The following is a 27,795-nucleotide window of genomic DNA, read 5'->3' as shown; positions in this document are numbered from 1 at the left end:
ATTCTTAAAATGTTAATTGCCTAGGAATTCTCCTGGAAAACCTCGGAAACTGTTCAGAGACTGCTTAAGCGGAATTATTCAACACTCGGATGATCTGTCGGCACGTTCCGCGTTCTCTCTTTGATAACTATCTAATAAATGATAATTAGATATCTAGTATTCGAAATCTGTATTGTATTGGAAATTGAACTGACATATGATTGTTGTTACACTGCTGTATACTTAATTTCTTGGTTCTTGTGCGAAGAGAACTATGTTAGATTACAACGCTGGCCAAGTTTTTTTCATGTCAAACTGCTATTACTCTCTCTAGCTCTTCATCATTATCATCATCATTAGCCTGTTTATACGTCACACTACTGGGCAGAGGTCTAACCTCAGCAAAACACGTCAGGTATTAGACAAACTAGTAGTATAGCAGCAGGTGAAAAAAGTTAATCTAGGGAAGTGCTGCCGCCTTACCTGTTTCTGCCGCTTACCAATATTTTTTTTATAATATCAAGTGACGGGACGAACAAGCCGTGAGCCTGGTGATAAGCTACACGCCTGTCCATAACAGTGCCACTCAGAGCTTTAAATCGCAAAGATTTGAGAGGCACTATCACTGCGCCCGTCACTCTGAGACGTAAGTTGACAAGTATAAGTTGACATCTTATAAGTTTCTTGTAATTTTATTTTATTTCATTCTTGGTTCTAAATATTTAACATTTGTATGTTAAGTATTTGAAACCATATACCTAGGCTCCAGCTCAAAACCAGCGCTGAGGCTCTGCCCAGCTTAAAGCTGAGCTGGCTAACCTTTTCGGCTGATATTGTGTACTTTAGCTTTTAATCTAAAGGGTTTTACAACAAGAACTTTGTTTTTTAAATCGAAATACAACAATACATTTAGATGACAATGATTCAAATGGTTATTGTATTAAAAAAAGTAAGGTTTTGCAATTATGAATGAAAAATGATGTCTGATAAATGTCCACCACGACCACAGTTACAGATGACAAAATGACAAAATGGCGCGTCTATTTCGCTAATCACTTCACGAATTTTGAAGGCTTTTTGGAATTTTGTAAGGCTGCAATTAATTCGATTGACTTCGTATAGACTCTGTCTTTAACATGATCCCATAAAAAATAATCCAGTGTTGTTTGACTTGTGACGTTTGTTTTTTCGAAAATTAGCCTGAAAATGGGGTTATGGTTACTTAATTACGCTATCAAGAGATGTTAACAACTCAATTTTGGCCTATTATTGATGATATGGATATCACTAACATGTGGTTTCAACAAGACGGTGCCACAAGTCACACAGCCACCGAAAAAATGAATTTATTGCAAACCAAATTGCCCGATCACATAATTTCACGAAATTCAGCCGTTAAGTGGCCAGCTCGATCATGTGATTTAACACCGCTGGAATATTTTTTATGGGGTTATGTTAAAAACAGTCTTAAAACTCAAAATTCGGGAAGTGTTTAACAAAACAGACCCACCATTTGTCAAAAAGAGATTAAAAACTTTGATGAAAGAATCGACATCTGCAACTGTGGTCGTGGTGGACCTTTAACAGATATCATTTTTCATTCACTATTGTCAAATCTTACTTTTTTATACAATAAAAATTTTAATCATTGTCGTCTAAATTTATTGTTTTATTTTGGTTTACACAACAAAGTTCGTGTTGAAAAACCCTTTATTAGTTATCTTCTTTTTTTAACCGACTTCAAAAAAGGAGGAGGTTCTCAATTTGACTGTATGTTTTTTTTTGTATGTATGTTACGCGATAACACCGGTATTTGTGAACCGATTTTCATGATTCTTTTTTTGTTGGAAAGGGGGTACTTCCATAGTGGTCCCAATTCATTTTGAAGAAAATCATCCGCCTTGAAGGGTGGCTCACGCATGAAGATTCATTTTTATAAATAGCGCCTAACTTTAATTTAGGAGCAATTACTTTAATGGTTGATTTTGCTATTTCTCCAATTCAAGGCGTTATACTTTGAGTAGTGAGAACCGATTTTTATTATCTCCAGTGTCAAGTCCTGTATAGTGGCGAACTAGAGGATATTTCAATAAAACTTAGCAAATAGACGTACTATTCCACGTACTTTTGAGGTCGGTTTTTTTAGTACTCTGTACTGAGATTATTTGCCTTTTAACAGATCTTGTGTTAGTTATTATGTTTCCATATTATTTTTGAATAGGCGAATAAATGTTTCTTTCTTTCTTTCACCTTTCACTGGACGAATTCTTTCACAAGGAGCTAGTGAGCATTACTGCGTTCTGCGTTTTGCAGCGTGAGGATGCTGGTGAAATTATCGACACATAAGTTGATATGACTCAGGGTGATGGGCGCAGTGGGGATTTGTTTGTCTCGTGACTTGGTAATATAAAAAGAATTAACTTCAATTAATGTAACCCAATACAAACTCAATCCCCATTTCCACGAAAACACGCACACATTCAGACACAGACCGGGTCTTAGACACTGACAGTACTTTCAACATTTTTAAGTTTTTTTTTTTATAATATCAAGTGACGGGACGAACAAGTTTTGCGCCTGATGGTAAACTACACGGCTGTCCATAACAGTTACAGTGCCACTCAGAGCTTTAAATCGCAAAGATTTGAGGGGCACTACCACTGCACCTGTCACCCTGAGACATAAGTTGACAAGTCCAATGTGCCTGTAATTTCACTAGCACCCTTCAAAACTGCAACGCAATAATGCTTATATTACTGCTTGGCAGACAGAAATTGGTATGGTGGCAGTACTGCGCTGGACGAACTCTTACACAAGGAGCTCTACTGCTACAAAAAAAAAGTATTTGTCAAGGTTGTGTAACAGTCACGTAAGATAACTGACCCCCATAATTGCAAAACATATGAAGTCTACATCCCCCATGGTTTAATTTGAACCCTGTCCTTAAAGAAAATTTTTGGTCCAGTAAAGTTAACAAAAATAACTTTTTTTTTTAATATATATTATGTAGGCAGCAAACAAGCATACGGCCAGCCTGATGGAAAGCGGTCGCCGTCGCCTATGAACGCCTGCAATTGTCAGGGGCATCACGAGCGCGTTGCCAACCCTTTAGCACCCTTCTCAATCCTTTTGAAGGACTCCATGCTGTATTCTTGCGGGAAAATCACGACAGGGAGTACATCCCGCAACCTAATTGTGTAATCGACTCGGTCCCAGAGCGTGAGGATGGACTCCCTGCCAGTGGCGAGCGGTACGACGATAAAACGTTGCTGTTGTTATGTCAAATAGTTCTTCAGAACGTTGGCCATTGTACAAGCGATAGAACAAGCATAGGGAGGCAAAGTCTCTCCTCCAAAACAGTGCTTCAATATCATCTGTAAGCACAGGCTAACTGTGTAAAGAACACACTAAAGGATGATTCACATTGGAGCCGTGTCCGAGACATTCTAACCTCGTACGTGCTGCACTATCTTAAATTAGACAGACGAGGCTCGGAAGCAGCTCGGTCGTCCCGCGTCTGTGTCACGGACGCGGCACGTTGTAATGTGAATCACTTCATATAAAATGTACGCAGCATTTCCAATCCGAGTCTCGTACGTGTCGGTCGGTTCGCGCCCGGCACGGTCTAATGTGAATACTCCTTTAAGCATGAAACATGCACAGAGCTGGTGCAGGTCGGGTCGGCTTCGCGACGGGTAGAATCCTAACCAAAAAACGCGCCTGTCTCGCACCCGCGCTCTGTGTGTTGTCGTCCATATAAATACACGGAATTAGACCCGCGGCGGTCGCGACCCGCACCCGCTCTATATGAGTTTCATGGTTTATGGTTCATTTCACAAAATATGGAGAATGTGACGTTTCCAATTTTTACGTTGCACGCATACTATTTCCAACTAATCTCTAAACCAGGTTACAAATAGAAATACTGTTACAATGTACCAAAAACAAATGATTAAGTAAACAGAAAATGAATTTATAGAGATAAAAATGAATGACCCCAATTACTTGATGCGTACAACGGAATATTTCTCCATAGAGATTGACACCATAGAATCGATCAATCGAATCAGCTATAATGTGTTTAGAATAGAATAGAATAGAATAGACATTTATTGCAACGCCACAACACATAGATACAAAAAAAAATATTGATACTACTTAGACAAGCAAAACAAAACAAAAAGACGTAATAAACAAAATTAAAATAAAATGAAATAAGACAATAACAAACAAAGAGCAAAACACAAAAATACTAAATATAACAAGTACAAATGTTGTACTGTCATGTGTGCGGTTGTGGCGTACGCAAAAGGACTTCATTCAGCTTATGCCACCGCCGCAATTGACTGTGGCGCTGGTTTTCAATGAGCCCTGAGCTGAGATGAGCGTGTTTCGCGTCAATATGAGTGTATACGGGTAGTTTTCTTTTGTGTTGAGCTTTGCGTGATGTTTTTGGAGTACTTCGACTCATCCGAATAAATAACAGAGTCCGATATGATTATATAGCGTAAAGTGAATAAGTACGTCATAATAATAATTTTTATTCAAACTAAGGCCTGTTTTGGGAATATATGTATCTTATTTCGTTTCGGAAATATAAAATCGAACAACTTTCTACAGCGAAGATGAACGAACGAAATGTCCTGAGAACAAGAAGTCTTGCACATAATCTTTGTTCTACGGATGAGTCAAATTGTTCAAATTACGTTTCGTTGCTGCTGATTTTATGTTTTACTGTCGCCTTTTTGTTTGGTTATTGTTGAATTTTTTATTTGTTGTGTAGTTTTTAAGTAACATAGTGATAATAACTGAAAGCTTTTCATTTTGTTTATTATTTGTTCTTAAATTATTGTCTCTTGATCAATTCATTCTTCGTTACAATTTATGTCGATAATATATTTAAATCGATTTTTTTCGTACGATTTTACATCACTACATCTCAAGAAACTTCAAACGTCAAACTTCACCGTACCCATGCTATGAAATAAACTATACTTAGTTGTTCTAGCTTCGTTAAAACAGTTGTCTTTTTACAAATATGACTGACTATGTCTTTTCCTCTATTTTTTGCCTCTAGCTCTACATAAACTTGATTAGTATGCCGTCAGTACACTTACGCGGCAACGTGTGAATATAATTGTTTTAACATTGCAGTCAAGAAAAATAAAATTGTTAATTGGCTATTAAATTGTTTACAACTGGTAGTTACTGCGGTTATTTTTGATTAAGAGTTAACATCTTGAGTTTTATCTGTTTATTTATTAACTAAAAATTGATTGTACAAACGGTTTAAATTTAAAAGACAAGCAGAGACAGGCACTACTATACTAGCTTTATTTTTATTTATTTTATTCATTTAGACAATTATTTCAGGCCACATGACCTATATAATTATATACCTTATATATGTACAATATAATATAACAACATAATAAACTAAATAACTAATCTACACGAACTGCACTTGTCGGTGAAGTGTGGTGCATTGTCAGATAACCGGCCGCGTTTTGTGGCAATAGATCATTCAATTAGATTATCTACAAATTTTTACGGTGATAGATTGGTTTAAGATTAACGTTACATTATATACTATTTATATAAATGGATAAGTATTTAGTAGAGGTCCTTGTGAAAGAGTTCGTCCTGGGAAGTACTGCCACCTTACCTATATCTCCTGCCAAGCAGTAATGTCTGCATTACTGTGTTCCGCATTTGAAGGGTGCTGGTGAAATTACAGGCACGTGGCGCTTGTCAACTTATGTCTCAGGGTGACGGGCGCAGTGGCAGTGACCCTAAGATCTTTGTCATTTGAAGCTGTAACTTTTGTTGACAGCCGTGTAACTTACCTCAGGCGCATGACTTGCTCGTCTCGTCACTTGATGTTATAAAATTACAGGCACATGGAACTTGTATTAAGCCTCAGGGAAAGAGCACTACAAACACACAATGGTATCTGGATTCCGTTTAATTTCTATTTTTCACCAAACTGACAACAAGGCGCTTACAACTCAACAACAAAAACCCTCTTCGTTCCCCGCCCAAAACCATACAACTTCTTTACTAACCGTGGCTTCTAGCAGCGTAAATTTGGTAATCAGAAAATTAAAATGTCAATACAATTACGTTCAAAACAAATACTTCTAATCGTTTTCTAATAGTTCTAATTGCACTTAAGTGTTTATATAATTTCAATGTAATTGACGAATTAAATAATTAGGATTGACTATGACTATAGCATATTTACTAAAACGTGACGAAGCTCCGGAAGGAACAACTCGGGGTTACTAGCAGTATGTATACATGACAATTACGAATTTAAAATCGATATGGATAAAACAACTATTAAAACTATGCAACGGCCTACAGCATTTTGGTTGATACATAATTAGAAATTAAATATACATTTAGTATTTAAATAATTCTAATCCACTAGTGATGTTTAATTAATGTCGTTTATAAGTGGATGGTGATAAGCAATAACATGTCAATCGACATGATCATAGTTTTGTTAAAATGACACCTAAAGATTGTTTCGTTACGTTTGTTCTAAAATTTTTTTATAATATGAAAACTTTGCTGTAGTCGACTCAGGAATGATGAATTGTTGTGATTTATTACTATAGTTCCCCAACAATTTTTAACAACAAATTTTCGTACTAACTATCAAAAACAACGAAAAATCATTAGATGACATTTGTGCAAAACTGCGTTCCTGTTGATTGACACGTTATTGCTCATCAGAATCCAAATAAGATGTGATAAGGCTTGAGTGAATCTTGTAACACTTGTCAACTTATCGTCGCCTTACATTTTTTTTTAATAACATCAAGTGACGGGACGAGCAAGTCATGCGCCTTATAGTAAGCTACACACCTGTCCATAACACTTGCAGTGCTTCTCAGAGCTTTAAATCGCAAAGATCTGAGGGGCACTGCCACTACGCCACCCTGAGACGTAAGTAGACAAGTCTAATGTGCCTGTAATTTCACCAGCACCCTTACCCTTCAAGACAGGAACACAGTAATGCTAACATTATTGGCGGCAGAAATAGGTAAGGTAAGTACTTTCTCAAACCCGTATCTTACAACGAGTGAATATATATTTTACATTTCTAATTAAGGGTGTGAATTTGTACGCACTTTAAGATTAGGGAAATCAGCTTCCAACATTGTATATATAATCCATTTTTTGCATTTCAGTAATTTTGTGGTTTAAAATACGAGTTTGAGTAAGGCGATATGTCTCAAGGTGACGGGCGCAGTGGCAGTGCCCATAAAATCTTTACGATTTAAAGTTCTGAATGGCACTGCAACTGTTATGGATAGGCGTGTCGCTTACCACCAGGTGCACGACTTGTGCGTCTTATATTATACAAAAAAAGTCAATAACAAGACAAGGATAGTCCCTTGGAAAGCATGTATAGATGACCTATGTTCAAGCAGTGGGACGTAGGTATGTTTGACAACGATGAACGATTATACATAATCAGTGTTTCTCTTTTGTTTCAGCGAGGGTTTGTTCACCTGCCCTGTGAATGCTTCGCCCGTTGACTACGCCAAGGTAAATATGTAACATATATAATTATAACTTTTTTTATATAAAAACCCACCTCAAAAGTTTCCTTTTCCGCTTTCGATGTGTTCGTTGCATCTATTTGGCAAATTTTATTGAAATTGGTTATCGAAAAGAGAGTGAAATCTAATAAACTGGATTCATCCTCTAATTTGTCATCCTTACTGACTCTTACGGACCACTACTGAGGTACTCCCTTGTCAACAAAAAAAGAATCATCGAAATTGGGCCACAAATATTGAAATAATGGCATTATGTTATGCACACAGTCGAATTGAGAACCTCCTTTTTTAAATTCGGTTAAAAATATGCATAATCACAGGTACAACATCATAATGTTAGTTCGTTTTTCTATTGACTCGATTATAATTTCTCCTATGGCTTTTCCAAATGCGAAAATTCTATCATATCGTTTGACGTTATAATACGTGTTTGACAGACCTGTAAGTAGAGGTTCTATACTAATACGCTATCGAATCGAGTCACAAAGCAAATAACCTGCGGCGCCCACGCGGGTGGTCGCTAGCTTCACAGCGTAGAAGTTCAACCGTCGATCTCTAGATGGCGCTTTACATAAAAAATTGAATGCGGTAGATAAAGTAGCCGCAACGTTACAAGGGTCGACCAAGTTTTATTGTCTCGTAAAACAGAAGCATTCTTTCTAATGTTAAAACAAACTGTTTTTTTCGTTTGAACGAATAGATGTTTATGGTAATGTGTGTTTGTTGGAGAAAGGGGCTGGAAGTTAGAGTACATAAACACGGGTTTGTAAGACAGTTTAGTTTTGTTATTGGTCTTTGTTTTTCGTCTATTACTATGTATAATGTAGGTGTTTAGACGTAATAAATTTCTTGTGAAAACTATAACTTACGAAAGGGCACACGCGTAAACTAATGAATTTACAAAAACAATCTTCAATATTTCTTCTAAAAGTAAATTCAATCAATAACTCAGTAACATCTATGATAACCTACTTATCACATGGAATGCCAACTCAATTGATGGATTGATTGAATTGGAGATGACCGCGTGTGAACGCGGCGCGTGCGTCTGCGCAGCGTAGGCCGCAGCGGCAGCGTGGAACGGCATAGCTCACCGGTCGACGTGCGTGTGCGATCTACTTGGGATAACTTGATTGCAGTTTTGTTTCAATTCAGAACTAGGGTTTTTTATTGTTTCTGAATTGATGAGAATGCAACAGAGCGATCCATAAGAACATTCTTGCACAGACAGCTGCATGCATATGCAGCTGTCTATTACCTGGATTCGTTTCTCAATAGCTTTCATGACGCACTGATAGATGTAGAGTGAATATATTCTTGTGGCCGGTAATTGCATAGCAAATTAACTATGTATACTTGTGATGCAACGGAAGTGTCATAACGGAAACAGAAACGGAAACAGATGTCAAAAGTAAATCTTATCGGAAGTGGCAGTGGATGCGGAAGCAGAAGTTTAAACATTACAAAGATGAGTGAAAAAAGTGAGTGACAATGGTAACGCTACAACAAATCGCGATGAAGGTAGTCGTCGACAGCGCAAGAGGGTAGACAGATATATCTGCTATTAAAGCTGTCATCTGCCGCCGTCCAGTCAACCCGTGACCATGGAGCGTGCAACCGTTCCGAAATTTCTGTTATAAAAGTTGCGGAAGCAGAAACGGAAACAGAGTGAAAAGGCATGCGGAGCTTCCGCAGTTGTGGAAGCAGAAGCAGAGGTCTATTGCATCACTAATGTATATACATTTAAAAACATTTGATCGAATCTGGAAACTAACCACATTTATCTAACTAGCAGATTCGATTGATAATTGGTCCTTCGAGCCGGATGCGCTCGAGCGTGCTAATTAATTTGACACAGTCACTGCAATACAAATCTCACACGGTTACGTTTAATTGATAGCCATTAGAGTTTACAACGTTGAGAAAATTTAATGTTTAGTTTATAATCAATACACAAAAAGGGGTTTAACAGAGTTAGGGCATATTTATTAACCGACTTCAAAAAAGGAGGAGGTTCTCAATTCGTCTGTATGTTTTTTGTATGTATGTCTCAACTCCGTCATTTGTGAACCGATTTTGATAATTCTTTTTTTGTTGGATAGAGGGTACCTCAGAAGTGGTCCCATCTAAATTTGATGGAAATATTCCTCTTCTAAGGGTGGTAAACTAGGGAATGAGTGACTTTTGAGGTCGGTTTTTTTATCCCGAGCTGTCGGCGCACAGTGACCGCGTGAATCTGTCACAGCAAAATACGCTCTATTTATTTAGCGGGCGAGACTGGCGTGAATTTGGTCTACATGACGGATGCATAATTCAGAGGAATTTAAACATTGTTGCCTAGTAAAAAGAATCCAGATTCGCCATTAATGTACATGAAATCATGGTAACTGCGCGGCGAAAACCTTCGCGTCGTGTTACTGGTCGTTTGAGATTGCAAGTTAGAAAGCATTATTAATGTAATGAATTATTAGATTATAAAAACAACGGACTAAAAAGACTTATGGAATTATTTAACGGAATCCTATAAACAGGATTCAAGTAATCTATCACAAACTTGAAAAATCTTTTGTCCAAAATTACGTTTGTTCGAATTTTCATTACACCGAAACCGAATTATAACGAAACAGTTGGTCTTTCAGGATATGTTGAATATTTATCGCAAAGATACGATTAGGTTCGGTTAGGTTATGTTAAGTTAGGTTTAAAAGAAAAAACATTTTCCTTTCAAAATTACTTTCGAGGTTATGAAATTTCGATCAAACGTTATTTCTGGAAAATGTTATTTCCCAGAGGTGGAATATTTTGTTCAAATTAGAAAGGGACTGCTAAGTAACCCCTTTCCAAGAAAAAAAGCATCATCGAAATTTATTCACAAATGTCGGAGTCAACGTCTAACATACACACGAAAAATATACAGTCGAAATAAGAACGTCCTCTTTTTTAAAGTCGGCTTAAAAGAAGGGTCAACAAGCTAACTGCGTTAGGTGAAAAACAGTCCGGTGACCTTGATGTTCTTTCCGACTCTGTGTTGCCGACAATGGTCCTACTAATTATCTTTCAAACTTTTGCCAATGCTGCTGTTAAAGCACCTGTTTAGTCCAATTACATCTATATCTTTTGTTAGGTTGACTTTCAAACCACTGTTTCTACTATTTTAATTGACATATTTTTATCGTTTATGTGATCAACTTCGTCGTTTGAAAAAGTACCTTCATGCATAAAATTATTTTTGTAATGGCGCCAAAAATTTACTATAATTCTATTTAAAAATCAATGAAACAAGTTAATAAAATGTAGTGTCCTAAATATTTTTTTTTAACGACATGATGTTAGACGACCATGATATTCAATTGTTTTTGTGAAATTACTCCACTAGTTTGTGATAATTACTAATACAAAGATTGAACACTGAGAAAAAATTCTTCTATGCTGCTGGATTCGAACTAACGTCTTCCAGCAAAGCGTACCAGACGCTATGCCGACTATACTACGGAACTAATTAGTAGCAGTAGAGCTTCTTGTGGAAGAGTTAATCCAGGGTATTACTGCTACTATTTCTGCCGCCAAGCAGTAATGTTACCATTACTGTGTTCCGGTTTTGAAGGGTAAAGGTGCTTGTGAAATTACAGGCACATGGTACTTATCAACTTATGTCTCAGGATGACGGGCGCAATGGTACTGCCCCTCAGATATTTGCAAATTAAAGCTCTGAGTGGCACTGTAACTGTTATGAACAGACGTCCCGTCACTTGATGTTGTATAATAAAAAAGAACTAGCGGACCTTACTAATTTTTATCCTTTGTAGATTCTTACCTAGCAGTTTACATTGTGGGTGCTGGATGCGGATGTCCCAGGTTCGATCCCGGTAGGACCAATTTGGGAAATGAACAAAATTGTTCTGGCCTGGGTGTTATTCATAGTACAGGGTATTCCTAGTTTGAGTCTAGGCAATTGGTGTGGTGGTCTGGCACCATCGAATAAATAACCAGAAATAGAGACGTAATTAGGACCATCCATCGCTGGCAAATAATCAGGTGAATGGGCCTTATATCACTTTTAAATATGAACTCTCGTTCACTACAAACACTACACGTACAGCGCCAACAACTGACCTGTGTGTACGTCTCCGTATATTCCAAAAATATTCTGTATTTATTGTAATAAAGATAATATCTTTAACAATGGGGACTATTCCATTTGGTGGTGTGGGAAAAACAGCAAAACATCCAATTACAAAACAAACGCAATCACATTTTATCGGTAATTAAATATTAAATATGTAATTTTGTAACTTTCGTCATTATAGCAAAGCTCAAGTTAAACTGGCCGATTTGAAGTGAAACAATTGACGACACCCGTTAATTGTTTCGAATTCGGGCTGGCCAATCGGAGTACAGTTGTCACCGTATCATTTGGCAGAACAGTTTTCAAACAAATTAAATGACATTTTGTCTCTATTTCTGGTTATATACTCGATGTCTGGCAAAATACTATTATTAACAAAATCATCACTGTCAACTCATTATAAGTCACACTGCTGGGCACGGGTTTCCTTTAAGGAGAAGGTTTAATTAAGGCTATAGTCCGTCACGCTGTGTCAATGCGGGTTATGGACTTAATAGATACATGTTTAACTTCACGGTGAAGGTCCAAGGTTAGCAAGAGGTGTTGCTACTAAAAATTCGCAAATAACTTAGAAATCAATGTCATATTTCGGTACATGCAGACACAAGGATTTGAATCCTCGACCTCTCAATTAAGGATTATTAGGGCTCCTTGTGAGAGAGTTCGTTCAGGGAACTACAACAACCTTACTTGTTTCTGCCGGCAAGCCGTAATATGAGCTTTACTGCGTTTGTTGCGTGTTATATTTTTGACGACATCCGTGTTTGAGTGGCTTGCATAGGTACTGGTTTTCATGGGGTCGCCACCTCTGAGGTCTCGGGTTAGATCCCCGGCCGGGCCAATGTAGAAAATATAACCGTCCTGAATTGTAATTTTTGAGTTTTTATTGAAACTCACGGTGTTTGACCACCATGATATTCAATTATTTTTGTGAAATTACGAATCAAATAATGATCGAACAGTAAGAAAAAAATTCTCAGATCTGGCTGGAAGAGTTTGTCCATGGGTAGTACTGCCACCTAACCCATTTCTGCCGCCAAGCAGTAATGTTACCATTACTGTGTTCCAGTTTTGAAGGGTAAGGGTGCTGGTGAAATTACAGGCACATGGATCTTGTCAACTTATGTCTCAGGGTGACGGGCGCAGTGGCAGTGCACCTCAGATCTTTGCGATTTGAAGCTCTGAGTGGCACTGCAACTGTTATAGACAGGCGTGTAGCTTACCATCAGGCGCACGACTTGTTCGTCCCGTCACTTGATAATAAATAAAATACAAACAAACGTCTTCTGGCAAACCGTGACAGACGCTATGCCAACTAAGCCATGGAACGAACCAGTGGACCTTACGAACCTTTCTATGTACTTGTTGCAGATATTGTCTTTGGTTTTTAAAAACTGTTTTGCCGTTTCGATTTCTTGTATAGTCTTGGGTCTAGCTGTTTGTGGTATAAACGTTGTTGTCGATTACCATTGCTTATTTTGGGACCACAGTGATGTGCCTATGTGATGTTATGTATTAAAGACAAAGATATTTTGATTTCGAACTTGAAAAGGAGACCACCTAAAATCAATTTGAAGTTCTTCACGCGCCAAATCTCATGGTCAATTAACAACAATTATCCGGTAATCGATTATAAATCAATAGTCAGTAAACTAGTATACAAAACATGGTTATTTGGCACGCAAGCGCAGTGTCACTCACCCCACACACGGCCTTGCAATGCTAACCGGTCTTTGAGCATTGTTACTATCTCTTTCTAACGGGTGTAGTTTTGTTTAAAAGAGATTTTCTGTCTTGCTCGTACTTGATGTTGTCGTCGTGCTTCGCGACATTGACATAGGAGCATAGTGGACTCGGTGTTAGTTCTAGCATTGGAGGATAGATGGCGCTATGAGATATTAGAACATTTCAAGTAATAAATATGATATATTTTTAAAGTTATTGAATGTCACCATGATATTCAATTATTTTTGTGAAATGACTCCACTAGTTCGTTATTATTATTAATTCAAAGATCGAACATTTAGAAAAAAAATCCTTCGAAGATCTAAGATCGAAGGATTTTTTTTGCAAACCGTGGCACGCTGTGCCAACTGCCAACAACCAAAGCAGCCACGGAACGAATTCGTGGACCTTACGAATTCTGTTTTTGGTTTTTAACGACTTTTTTTGCCGTAGGGCTACCTGTGAGAAATTCATTTCTTAATAAATCTGATATTTTTACTTTAACCGTTAAATCCATCACACATAATGACACATGTTTACATGGTTTATTTAAGTTTTAAACTGGGTAGTTGCTCCGGAGTGAATACGGTTGATTGGATACTATAGTACGGGAACTTACTTAGTTGGAGACTAGGCTATTGGTGTCGTTATCTGTCACATTATTGTTATTGTTAAATTGAAATGCACAACCTGCGCCCACGTCCATATACTAATATTAAAAATTGAGATGGTTTCTGAAGACCTTTTTACTTGTTATTTTGTTATTATATTGCGCTCCCAAACTCAGATTACTGATGTAGCCCAAAAAGCTGCCAAGTTGAAATAAAGTTGGGCTGGTGATATCTGTCACATGTCTGAAGACCTGTGAGTCAAGGTAATCACCCAGTGGAGCCCCAAAAGCGTAAGGCGCCGCGATAGACCGAGGAAGCGACGGTGTGATGAACTGGACGCCTACGATAACGCTTGGGTCCATGAGTGGAAAAGTCAGGGGGAGACCTTTGCTCAGCAGTGTGATACATCCGGCTAATTGTAATTGTAATTTTCTTGTTAAAGTACAGACTAGAAAATAATGTATTTATTACATATTTTGAAATATTTTTTGTCACATATAATAAATTGGAATCAATTATGTTTATAAAGCAGTAAATACTATTAGTAATAGATTTAAGTCAGTCACAGGTTGAGCCGTTGAGCTGTACGGGCTGTCATTGTTCTACACTGTAAAGTTAAAAGCTATTCAAATTGTTTTGCGTACAATTTTGAACAAATAATTTGACACGTTGTGTAGTTTTACTACATATTAAATAGGTATCTAATATAATTTTATAAAATACCTTTCAACGACACCTAATCTTTATTAAGTGTCGTTGAAACGTATTTTATAAAACTTGAATATTTGATTTTTTAATGCAATTTTTTTATTATACCAAAAAAATAATATTTATTAAACTAATATCTTATAAAACGTTTATTGAAATACAAAATATATAATATCTTTTTCCTTTTTATTAAAGCGAGACAGGCGTTTGTTTAGACTACTACTATATTTGTTATTCTTTATTAATAACAACGAGTAGTGTTTTTTTATATTATTTAATTATGCACAGACAAGGGAAGCTATTATTAGCTTCATTTACTCTTAGCCTATATACTACGAACATTATCGTATATAAATAAATAAAGTAAATAAAATGTTGTCACGACCGTCTCGCTCGCAAGTCAGCTGTGCGGGCGCCGATCGTGAGAAACCGCAACTCCGACGCAGCCTGTTGTCGCGATCTGAAAAGCACATGGCAATCAAACTACTTACATTAACATTTATTGAGTTAAGTTATTACCATATATTAGAAGATAGCTATATTTAGCTCAACTTCAAGTAACATACATGGCGTGGATTATATCTCCCTCTAAAATCTCGGATTTATCGTCAATACCTATAACTATAGTTGCTAGCAATACTCAAACTTAAATAATCTTTATTTCATAGGTAAGCTAATTTACACTTGAAATCGTCTAGGGGTTGCTATTTGTAAACAAACAATTGTTTTGACACATTTACATTGTTTATTGCAGATATAGTAGAACAAGACAACCTGCAAGACCTAAACGGGTTACTAACATGGATTTTTGTCTTCCAATTACGCTGAAGCTGTATAACCTTTAAAATTTTTGTTTCAATGTACTTTTAAACTTCGAAAATGGCAAATTTTTAATATCAACCGGAATCTTTTAATAGAAGCGTATATATTATTTATTTTTATTCCTCGTACAAATGTTATGTCTGTCACTATTTTTTATAAATAAATTATTATTCTTCTTAACACAAATAAAATTTTCGTAAATGTACTTTGACGCCAGTGTGTTAATTTCTCTACATAGAAATAACCTCGCGCTAACCATGGTGGATTGCCTAAACCCCTTTCTTAGAGGTGACATGTGTCCAGAAATAGGACGTATAATTGATGATGATGAAAATACTCTTCTTCCTCATCGCTGTCCATGTACTATGGTGTTTTTATCCCTATTTACGAGTGTTATGTTTATTATGGCAGTAGAGTTCCTTGTGAAAGAATTCTTTCAGAGAAATACTGCCACCATAACTATTTATACCGCCAAGTAGTTTTTGATGAACAAAGGTTTATTACAGGCACATGGGGCTTGTCAACTTGTGTCTCAGGGCAACGGGCGCAGTGGCAGCGCCCCTCAGATCTTTGCGAAGCTCTGAGCTGCATTGCAATTGCTGTGGACAGGCGTATCGCTATCGAGTATATGACCAGGAATAGCGACGAAATAACTATCATCCATTCATGGCAGCTCATCAGGCAAAATAGGCCTTATATCACTTTTAAATATCAACTCTCATTTGCGCTGAATTCACAAATTAGAAAACTTAAATAGTACAGCGCCAACAACAGACCTGTGTGTACGTCGTAATTAAATATTAAATACATTGACTTACAATTATATGGACGTCGGGTCCGCGCTAAAAAGTGTCCGAACTTATAGGGCGTTAAAATCGTATACAGAGCGTCATTCACGCTTTAGTCTTCGTTTGTTCGACTGACAGCGAAGCAAGCAAAATTACACAGTACTGCGATGACATTACAATTTAAATTCAACGTTTTAGCTTTTTCATATTCCTTTACATGTCGCTACGTTTAAATAGGTTGACTTGGGACATTTTTTTCGTGGTTTTTGTATTAGACCCGTCGTCCATTTATTTGTAAGTCAATGATTAAATATGTAATTTTGCAATTTGAAGTGTTTCGAATTCGGGCTGGCCAATCGGAGCGCAGTTGTCACAGTAATGATTTGGTAGAATAGTTTTCAAACAAATTAAATGACATTTCAGCTCTATTTCTGGTTATATATTCGATGCGTGTAGCTTACCACTAGATGCACAACTTGTTCATCCCGTCACCGATAGAGTCAACTTTATTACTTTACTGGGAGGTCTAACTAAAGCGCTAAACTAGAATGTTGTTTTAGGTTAGACCGCACGTGTGGCCTTGTTTACTTTGGTTTAGTCTACAGACACTGTCGTACTTGTTAGTTATTATTAAACAGTGGTCAAGTAAGACAGGTCTCTCATTTGTGTGTTTTTTATGAGTATTAACGACATTAATAAACGACGAATACGACTACAGAATCTAAATTGTTTATATTTCGCGTATATGTCACGGGGACTGTAAAGGTCTCGAAAAGTTGTTTATTTGAAAAACAAAAACAAATATACGCTTTTTATGCCTCTTTCGTTTACACGTTAACTAATTTCAACTGTTTTTAAAAGACAATCTTATGCTCTATTTTTTGCTGTTAAAAACGGATATTTGAACATTTGTCACGTAGCCGCGTTTTAGTTAATGGACGGCAGATTTGTATGCAAATAAATAGTTCATTTTCAACCATGGAAATTCAAGACCAGGACGAAGACTGACAGAAGGTAGGACAAAGATATTTCACTACGGCAAAAACAGATAAGGATCATATTAAAAAAATATATACAGAATCACATTTGTAACTTTCTATTTGTTGCAATAATGACAACTCGCAACCCACTAACTAAACAAGTCTAAATAAACCATAGAGATAGATCGCAACGTGTTCAGCACATGTCGATTTGCGCACAGAATGGGTCCAATTGCTTTTTCGGGCCTTTTGTTCCACAATCATTGTTTTATGGCACTATAAAACTGCACGGGAGACCGTTAAATTGGAACGCCCCTTGCGACGTTCAAAAGGGATGCTTAGAACAATAGATACAGAAATGAAGTTTTTAGAGTGGAACTACTCTCATTAGTTATGCTGTTTCCAAAGCTGTAGTGAAAACTTGATTGTATATAATAAAGAGTTAAGAAATAAACATGTTTCGTGCATTTTTTACAATATAGTACATTGCTGCTGAAACCTACATATATGGGATGATACCATAGACAATATATTTTTAATTCTCATAATTACGGACGTTGATAATAGTGAGCTATTGGCTGTGTGAGAGTTTTTCTTTAGTATTCATATTAGTGTCACTAAAGTGACATTTCACATGGTAGTGCTGTATGCCATTAAAATAAAATAAAACTAAATTAACTTTTTTGAACCATGCTCGGAAATGTTTGCTTTATTACTTTAAAAAATAACCGACAAAATTTGTCGTTTGTTGCCTGTAGGATAGAAACGTTTAAATAGATCTAATAACAAAAACTATGTATGCAAGAAGACGTCGGTTCGAATCCGACCGGATCGAAGGAATTTTTTCTGAGTGTTCGATCTTTGCATTAATAATTATAACAAACTAGTGGAGTAATATCACAAAAAATAATTGAATATCAATTCAATAAAAATTTAATTTCTAAGGTATTTAATTAATCACTTTTGTAACTACAGTGGGCATAGGGTGGTTTGCGTCAATATTAGTCATAACTGGTTGATGACTGTACTACCGCAGTCAACCGTGACCTGTAAACACCCCGAAACGTTGGTTTGTTTGAAAAAACAAATATACGCGATTTAAATCCGGAAAAATAGTTTCATTTCCAATGAGATCCTTGTGAAAATGTTCGTTCAGGGAAGTACTGCCACCTTTCAGTTATGAATATATCTAATGTGAGCATTACTGAATTCCGGTTTTGAAGGGTAAGGGTGCTGGTGAAATTACAGGCACATGGGACTTGTCAACTTAGTTCTCAGGGCGACGGGCGCAGTGGTAGTGACCCTCAGAAATACGCAATTTGACGCTCAGAACAGCGCTGCGAGTATTATGGAGTGGAGAGGCATGTCGCTTATAAGTCCCTTTATTTTGTATTATAATAAAAAATCCACTGTTGGACATAAACCTCCCCCTGAACATGCCAACTCTTTCTTCCTTTTCCCGCCCGCATCCAGCCGCTGCCAGCCACCTTTCTCAGGTCATCTATCAGTCTTGCTGCTACACTATGTCTGCCTTGACGTGGTCGGAGAACAAGTCTGCTCCATCTACCACGTTAGCTACGTCCACCTGGTACGGCTCACCTAAAGCACTAGCCTTATAGAGAACCGCATGAAGTCGGTACGAACACGTTGATCTGGGGTTGGGACCTGACTTAGAAGGTCTCTGTGCGGCGTTGCTCGCACAGGTTATAGTGCCCTTGCCGCATAACCAAGAGGTTGATAGCGAGGGTCCACTATAAACAAAACTTACATAGAAAAATATGGGGCTGCTCAATCTACCATCAACCATCCTAATGGTGGATGTTGGATTTTTGATCATTTGTTCAAATTTGCCAGCGAATACCGTAGTTGTATCCTGAATTTTCTTAATGTACAGAAACTATAAATGTAATTAATAATGGTGCTTCCAGATTATTCCACGTGTACTTCGCATGACAGACAAACAAAAAACTTGATTGCCTATTTAGTGTATACATCTCTGTAACAGACAGGTAAACATTTCCAGATTAGATCAGTTAGTAGGTCATGTTTACTTAACGAAGGGTCTGTTAGGTGCGCATACGCAGATAGTTCGCTTGTTGTTTGGCCGTGCACACCAAATATCGATGGACATGTTGTTACATGATAATACGATGTATTGGTTGCAAAGGTTTTTATTTATTTAGTTGAATAAATCGATATGCATGAAGAATGATGCTAGTGGATAAAGGTAAGAGGTGCAACAGTAGTGTATCATAAGGAAGTCTCTGTAGTATCTGGCCATGCCAATGGAAGACATGCAAAGGGAGTTTTGATAATATTAATTCAATCAAACTATGAGGAAGTAAATAAATAAATAAATACTGTAATACCCTGCTTTATGGATTTATTTTTAGGGATGCGTTCCGGACAAAATCGCGTTAAGCGAAACTCGCGTACGGGATACGAGGAATAGAAATAAACTAGCTTTTCTTGATAGTCGTCTTCCCAAAGTCAAAAAATCATTTAAGGGGCAATGTATACGCTTCTATAACAAGATTCCGGTTGATATACAAAATTTGCCTTTCACGAGGTTTAAAACTATAGTGAAACAAAAACTTTATACTGAAGGTTATTATACAACTTCTGCGTACTTGGATAACAAAAATCCGTGGTAGTAACCCGTTTAGCTCATGGAGGTAGTCTCGATCTCTGATGTTTCAAATAAAAAAAAATATTGTAAATGTTATTTACAAAGAGCAACCCCTAGAGTTTCTTGCTCATTCTTCTCAGGGGAATCTGCCTTACGAATGAGCGGTAGAGTTTAACCATTGTGACGATTTCAAGTGTAATAATGCTTACCTATGAAATAAAGATTATTTTGAATTTGAATTTGAATTTGGATTGCTCTGTTTTGGGAAAACGGGATCCTGACTGGTGTTATACTTTTTGGCCGCGCTTGGGTATCTAACTTGACCATAAGACTGCTACCAGGAATAGAGCGGGTATGATCGAATAACAAGCTGAATATTATAACGAACGTGCTTTATTTATGTTTATTATAAAACATTAGAAAACTCTGTCACAAAGAAATGAGACCTTAGTTAACTATTTCACTTTTAATAACTGAGAAGCTACGGATTCTTATTGGTTAATTCAATCACGCCACCCTGCGCACAAATAAACCAATCAAATTCATATCAAATTCGATTAATCAACCTATCAATGCTAGGGCTAGGCCATACAAATATTTCTCCCGACCTGGGAATCCAACCTGGGCCCTCTGCGCGGTAGACCAGAATAGTAACCATTCGGCCAAGAAGGCTGTAAGTTGAAGCTTCCTTAACAAAGCAGCAATTCGTTTTTTGAGTCTCTCTATTTTTTTGATGTCAAGTGACAAACAAATCTTGCGCCGGGTGGTTAGCGACATGCCTGCCCATAACAGTTGTAATGACACACAGAGTTTTAAATCGTGACTATCGAAGAGCACTGCCATTGCACCCGTCACCCTGATACATAAAGTAGACAAATCTCGTGAGTCTGTAGATAGATTCACCAGTACCCTTCAATACCAGAACGCAAGTCACACACTGCTTGGCAGCATAAATAGGTATGGTGTCCAAGCTATTTCACAAGATGCTCTATAGGTTCTCCTAATTTAATATGGTAGCAACAGCATCTGGAACTATTACCCCTGACCCATTATATGTTCATTCTAACATTGCTGACGGTTTTAGTTAACTGATTACCATTTTGCTTCTTAGAGAACCATTTGCATTTCCAGATGGTTGTGAATTTTTGAGTTGTTAATACAATAAATAGGATGCAGCAGATAACACATTGTGAATATTATTCTGGGCGCTTTGGAGGATGAGTAAATTTTGTTATGCTAACTGTTGACCACAGCTTCCACAATAACTGTAACGAAAATTGGAAAACATCTAAGATAGGAAGTCCAAATATGTAAACACGTAAACACTCCAATATCCAAGATCCAATAAACTTCTAGCGTGGCATTGATCAGTAAATAGTGATAGTGATATTTGAACGAATGCGCAAGAGTTCTTGTTGGTAAGATTGTGTACTAAGTAGGTTTTAACTGTGATTCGTAAATCATAGATTGAAGATATTGGTTAAATACAGGTTTGAAGTTGATGCGGAGTAAGCAATCCTAACTTAAACATCGTAGAATGAATGCTGTAGAAATGAGAGCTTTGTGTAGTATATATGGTATGACTCTTAGAGACAACATGCAATGAATGTGAAAGGTGATGTAGTGAACAGGATAGAAATGATTGGTCATGTAGAAATAATAAAGCAAATAAGTAAAAATATTAGGCAACATTACATGCGTTGCTCTGATCCCAAAGTAAGTAACTATAGCACTTGTGTTCTGGAAATCTGAAACAATGACGATACCACAAACACCCGAGACTTTATAAAAAAGTTAGTTCTACATTGACCCGGCCGGGGATCGAATCAGGGATCTCAGAGATGGCAACACCATGAAAACCGGTGTGCAAGCCACTCGACCATGGAAGTCGTCTAAGAAAGAATCGATTTTAGACGATGGTGGTTCAAGTGTTGATTGTAACGTGGGCTGAGCTGGACGCATGGTCAGATTGAGCAATACTTTTTTAATATAAATTATAAGTGCGAATTTACCTCCATCTCGCCTGAAGTGACGATGAGGTCGACGAGGGAGCATATACCTCTAAATAATACCTATTCGCTCCCGCCTTGAAAAGGCCCTAGTTATAACGTTCAGGGAACAAGTCTGCAGCAGGGAATTCCACTCCATAGCCGTTCGACATATAAATGTGGCAGCATAACGCTTCGTGCGAATCTTTGGAATATCCACAACATGGGGGTGGAACCCAAGCCTACGCCTAAATCGTGTAATTCCATTGCACACTCTCCGTGATATATCCTGTAAAATACCGATAAGCAGGCAACTTTACGGCGGTATTCAAGGCTCTGCAGCGTCGCCTCCACCAATTCCGACCTCTCACCTATAAGCTTCTTGACACGGTTGTCAGTTGAATCTGAAGTGGCCAGTTGGTAGGTAGCCATCGCAAAGGTGGCAGCAGTACTTCAAGCACGACCGGACTTGTACTTGGTATAGCTGAAGCAACTGTCCCGGTGTAAAATAACGCCTTACCCTGGAAAGGATGCCAAGCTTCCTTACTGCCTTTTTGGCCATGGATTCAATGTATCTGCAGAAGTTCAAGTTGGATGACAGGTCCATTCCAAGTAGGTGGCAAAAGGCAAAACACTTGAGCAGGCAAAAGGGGTTCATCAGGAGTGAGCTCTTGCTACCCAGTGGGAGACCTGCGTGATGGTATGTAAGTAATGAAGAGAATTGATCTTTGGATACCAGCAATGGGCCATAAAAGCTTTAATAAAAAAAAATAGGAAACATGACACTCAAAATTTGATATCAATCAAAAGTGTCAAGGCATCACAAAAAATCTTTTCAAAATTTAAATCTCCCTTTTGTATTTGTATTTTCACGCATCGCTGACAGATAAGAGATTCAGTTCAAGTTGAAGTGGTTTTGTCCAGTTTTATCTAGTTTAAACCCATATAATTATATCTTGCTTTAAAAAAAGGGTTGAATAGGATTGTTTTTCACTTATGATAAGGGTGGGTCTAGTTGTTTATTGTCTGTTGTAGAGAATCAAGTTTCATTGATTTTTAATTGTTATACACAAATAGTCGTCAATTTTAATATGCGTGTGATTTTGTAGATGCAATGTTTGTTGATATATTTTTTTTCTAGGGCATATGAATTGAGTATATACTAAAAATATTTTGGATACAAAGCTCCATTTACTTGTCACTGGTATTGTTTATAAATCATGTGTTTTATTTTTAAACTGTTGTTAATGCTTTCTTTTACTTAATAATTATTATAATGAGTAATTAAGTTTATTAATTTCTTTAACCAAAAATTACAATAATTATAAGTTTTTATTTAAAAAAAAACTGACCTGAAAAGTTTACGTATCGGCTTATTTATTGGAATTACATCTAAATAGATTCCGGTTCCGGGTCACTCACTTTCCGTTAACCGAATTCAATAAAACTTGGCAAATGTATGTAATTCCACAAACTTATACGTTTCCGTAAAAATACTCGTTACAAATTGTAGTTTCTTTTATTCTTTTACTTTCACATACCTCACACGGCTTCATCATGGTAAACCACACATGTCATAGATAAGCCCTTCACACACAGTAGATCGAGAACTGACAAAATCTGATGGCTATTATCAAATCTCCATATATTGGGTGTTCATTTTATTGGGTTAAAAAAACGTACAGAGCAGAGGTTAATCTACTATTGAGCCTGATAACTTATTTTGTCATTCATGGGATCATGTGTAAAATGGTTTTTAATTTATCATTTCGAAATAACAGCAATTTTTATTAACATACAATGAAATGAAAGAACTTTAGAATAAATTAATTATTATTATCGTCAATAAATTGTGTGTCCCACTGCTGGACACGGGTCTCTTGTGGGCTTGGGTTTTTATCTCTATGTTTTCTTTCGTCGTTAGTATTGCTAGGAAATACTCACAAATGTAGATTAGAAATTAATGTTATTGGTATATGCGGCCGCGGGAATTTGAACAGTAAATTTTTCAACTGAGGACCAAACGTTCTCCTAATGGGCTTCTACCGCTTTGAATATAACAACACAGAACAGTAATGTGATGTAAGTAAATTAGAACAACTTATAACTCAGTGGAATTAAGTAGCAATGACGCTCAGGCACTTTTTTTAATGATACCAAGTGACTGGACGCACAATTCGTGCACCTGGTGTTAAGCGACACGGCTGCCTATAACAGTTGCATTGCCACTCAGAGGTTTAAATCACAAAGATCTGAGGAGCACTGCCACTGCGCCCGTCACCCTGAGACATGACAAGTCCTATCTGCCTGTAATTTCACCAGCACCCCTATCCTTCAAAACCAAATCGCGGTAATGCTCACATTACTGCTTGGCAGTAGAAATAGGTAAGGCGGCAGTGCTTCCCTGAACGAACTCTTTCACACTTCTAAAGCTACTAAATAATTCTTATAATGTCATTATTTTTACACCCTGTATCTTTCGCCGCATAAATATCCTGACCAAACACATTCAAAACTCCGTCTTTTGTTGTTAAAGCATTTAAATTGAAGATTAATCTCAGTACACTGAACTCTTCAAACCAATTTGACTATATTCATTGGAGTATAATGTATGGCAGGCATGGGACTTTATAAAGGACTCTATGGGACGTAGAGTCTTTTTTAATATTAAAGTCTTTTTGATGTAAAGTAGGTGTAAACAAAAGGAGATCGGGACGTGGAGATATTTTAGATTATATTGAATTAATGAGAAGAAATGTTTTGTAATGCAACACGGTTATTGGAACATGTTGTTACATGTTATTATATTTATTATTAGGTGCTTTTTGTTGTAAAACTATCTCGGGGAATTTTTTATTTATACATATTGGTGTAATAACTTAAAAATTTCAAGTTTTCAGGAAAGAGGTCTTAAGATTCTACGAAAGAAATAATTAGTCGATACCTTTTTGTACGTAAATAGGACTTATATGTAATAAAGCACTTTTGATATATCGCACCGTTAATACAATAATAGTGTTTTAACTCAAAAACTGTATTTTCTCAGAATCGACGAAAAACAAATTACTTGCTTCCCGTGAAAGATAATTAAAAATGTATATATTGGTTATAGTTTATTATAGACAATTTCCCACTTGTCAATATATTTAAAAATAAAAGAGAAAAAATAATTTTCTATTTTTGAATAAGGACTATTTTAGCCAGAACTAGCTCACATAAAGCGTGTCTCATTTTCAGTTAGGTAGATATCTTTCAGTTGTTTTTACAATATTCTAACTACGGTTTTATTGTTTTGAATTTTACGTTCAAAAATGGTATAATCTTAGAATAATAACGCATAGAAACCTAGCCCGCACACGCTAAATGAGGCAAATTGAAGCGCTCCCAAAGGGCCTACACGAGCGGGCGGGCCTTCAGTGCTCAAGGTCAACTTGCACCGCGAACAGATCAAGAATTTTAGCTAAAAATGACGAAATGTGCGGTAAATGAGTGTAAAAATACGTCAGACAAACATAAATAGATACTAACATCACATTCCACAAGGAAGTAACGCGTTTCAACTTGTATTTTTATATAAATATTCACTAAAACCGAAAATTAACTTACTACTAAAACTAGCCTACATGAATTTGATTTTTGCCTCACTTGTGACAGTTCGTTTGATATGAAACTATCATTCTATGCGTTATTATTCTAAGGGTATAATCTTTAATTTCACATATTTTGAGTTATAACACTATTGTAATAGCAGTGCAATATGATACCGAGATACCGTCGTGGGTACGATGTGACTGGTGGTAGGATTGTTTCTCTGCTGCAGATCTAGGTATAGATCTAAGTGTGTGGCATCCTTTGAAATTATTGTAATGTACGTATATCTATAATTTATTACTAGTTTAATAGGTAGTCTTAAGTAGTTCAATAGCGGTAAGGAATTAGTACGGATTTCAGCGAATAAAGACAATTAGATAAGGACGTGTTTTCCTGGGTCCCATATTTAAATATTATCTCGATTGTTTTATGCGAGAACTAGCTACTTCCAGCTAGTGATGGGTCATGGAAAGATTTCGATTTTGAAAAAGCCAAATTTTTTTGAATTTTTATTATTCCTACAAAAAATATTTTTTAGGCTATGTTGAGTGCGTGCGTTGTTATTATTATTATAGATTAATTATAAATAATTCATTTTATGAACATAAAACAATAAATTAAAAATACAATGCCCCTCTAATCTACATATTTGGTCAGTACACAACAATAGTGACTTTCACCCCATGCGCATACGCATGACAAATAAAATTCCTAACGTGAGAAAGCCGAGATAAGCCAAATGACCGTTAAAGTGGAGCTTTGTGAACTTTCGTACGGAGCTTTTAAGATGACTTTTAAGTATATCATAAATGGGTAATAAATTGTAGATAAAATGTTTCTGTAATGATTTATTCTTAGAAAGAAAGCTTATATGTTTTGATGATGCAATATTTCTCAATTACATGGTTTTTTACAGTGTACTTTGAACAGCATTCAATGTACCTAGCTACCTATCATATCTATATCCGTCCTGCAGCCGTGCATGGGTTTTTAAAAAAGAGGTTAAGCAGCCGCAGGATTCCACGCATACACAACAAAAAAAAACTTTACCGTTATCTTTCCAAGATCCAGAAAACTACAATGGGAAAACAGCAAAACGCCAATAGCCACTTAGGCCATAATTTCGCAACAGTGGTGCCTTCATTATCGGAAACCTAATCAGAAAACAAACTGACGTGAGTTTTTAAATCACCTGTATTTGTGAGCGTGTGCGTAGTAGTGAGGATTTTTTTATAATATCAAGCGACAAGAGGTTGAAGTCGTGCGCCTGTCGGTACGCGACACGCCTACTCCTAGCAGTTACAGTATCGCATTGTGGGTCGAAGTGCGCAACGTAAGCGCAAATTTTGAACTCCCTTCTGAACGCACCACCGCACCGTTCCGAATTTGCAGCATAAGGGCGCGTTCAAATTAGCCGTTGTTAGTCACGCTGCAGCAGCGCTACATCCGCGCGGCGGCCGCGCGATTGTCACTTTTCATACAATTTGTAGAAGCGCTGCAACCGTGCGGCGGTCGCGCGCAAGTCGCGTTGCAGTCACGCTCGGTTGCAGTCACGGTTAGAGAGGTGTACATGTTAATTTTTCAAGTTAACTACCATGGACGAAATCGAGTTGAAGAATTTATAGAGAATGCAAAACAACAACCTGCAATATGGGATATCAGTTCGGCCAGTTATTCTAATCGACTGGAAAAAAAATGGGATTTATGTCTAAAATGTATTGACAATGTTGAAACTAAAACTACAAATGAAAAAACATAGCAGGTGAGTCATTTTTAATACCTATTCGTGAAGTGTGTGCCCCACGAACTCTGACCCCCCCTTAACTATTTATCTTTTGGTTTTGAACTTTTTTGTCGTCATATTGCCGAACCTTGTAGTATTAATTTTGATTATTTTGACAAAATAAAGGTTACGAACGGATTCTATTACGGATACGTTCTGGTGTTCTTTTTAATTTTTTTTCTTCAGTTTTAACAAAATAAGTAAAAGTAACCTTTTTTCTTCAGAATCCAAACAACACACTAAAAATTTGGTCGCACTTTGAGGTATTTCTAATAAATACTTATAGAGAACGAAAGAAAACACACGCGTGCCAAATCGACCATTTATTCAACTAACCTTTTGAAGGTAGGTATACCAAGAAAATGTTATTACTTACTACCTACACAATACATATGCTACACTCTTCCACGACAAATAAACAACCTACTTTAATTTACAAAATATAAGCATCAAGTAAGTAGGTAGTACAATGTGTGTAAATTTAAAACAAC

General features: G+C 36.9%; 1 long non-coding RNA gene across 1 annotated transcript in view; it reads left to right on the top strand.

Moving 5' to 3' along the window:
- The window catches only part of LOC113237498, a 72,021-nt gene that overhangs the window by 31,061 nt on the left and 13,165 nt on the right, over window positions 1–27,795 (top strand). The window contains exon 2 of the long non-coding RNA XR_003311036.1: window positions 7,488–7,539. This is a non-coding gene — a long non-coding RNA (uncharacterized LOC113237498). The remainder of the gene's footprint in view (window positions 1–7,487; window positions 7,540–27,795) is intronic.

The sequence above is a fragment of the Hyposmocoma kahamanoa genome, unplaced genomic scaffold (assembly GCF_003589595.1).
Source record: "Hyposmocoma kahamanoa isolate Upper Pololo Valley unplaced genomic scaffold, ASM358959v1 93, whole genome shotgun sequence".
In the NCBI taxonomy this organism is placed as follows: domain Eukaryota; kingdom Metazoa; phylum Arthropoda; class Insecta; order Lepidoptera; family Cosmopterigidae; genus Hyposmocoma; species Hyposmocoma kahamanoa.
Note: the sequence above shows the minus strand (reverse complement) of the source record. Positions and strands in the feature narration are given on the sequence as shown.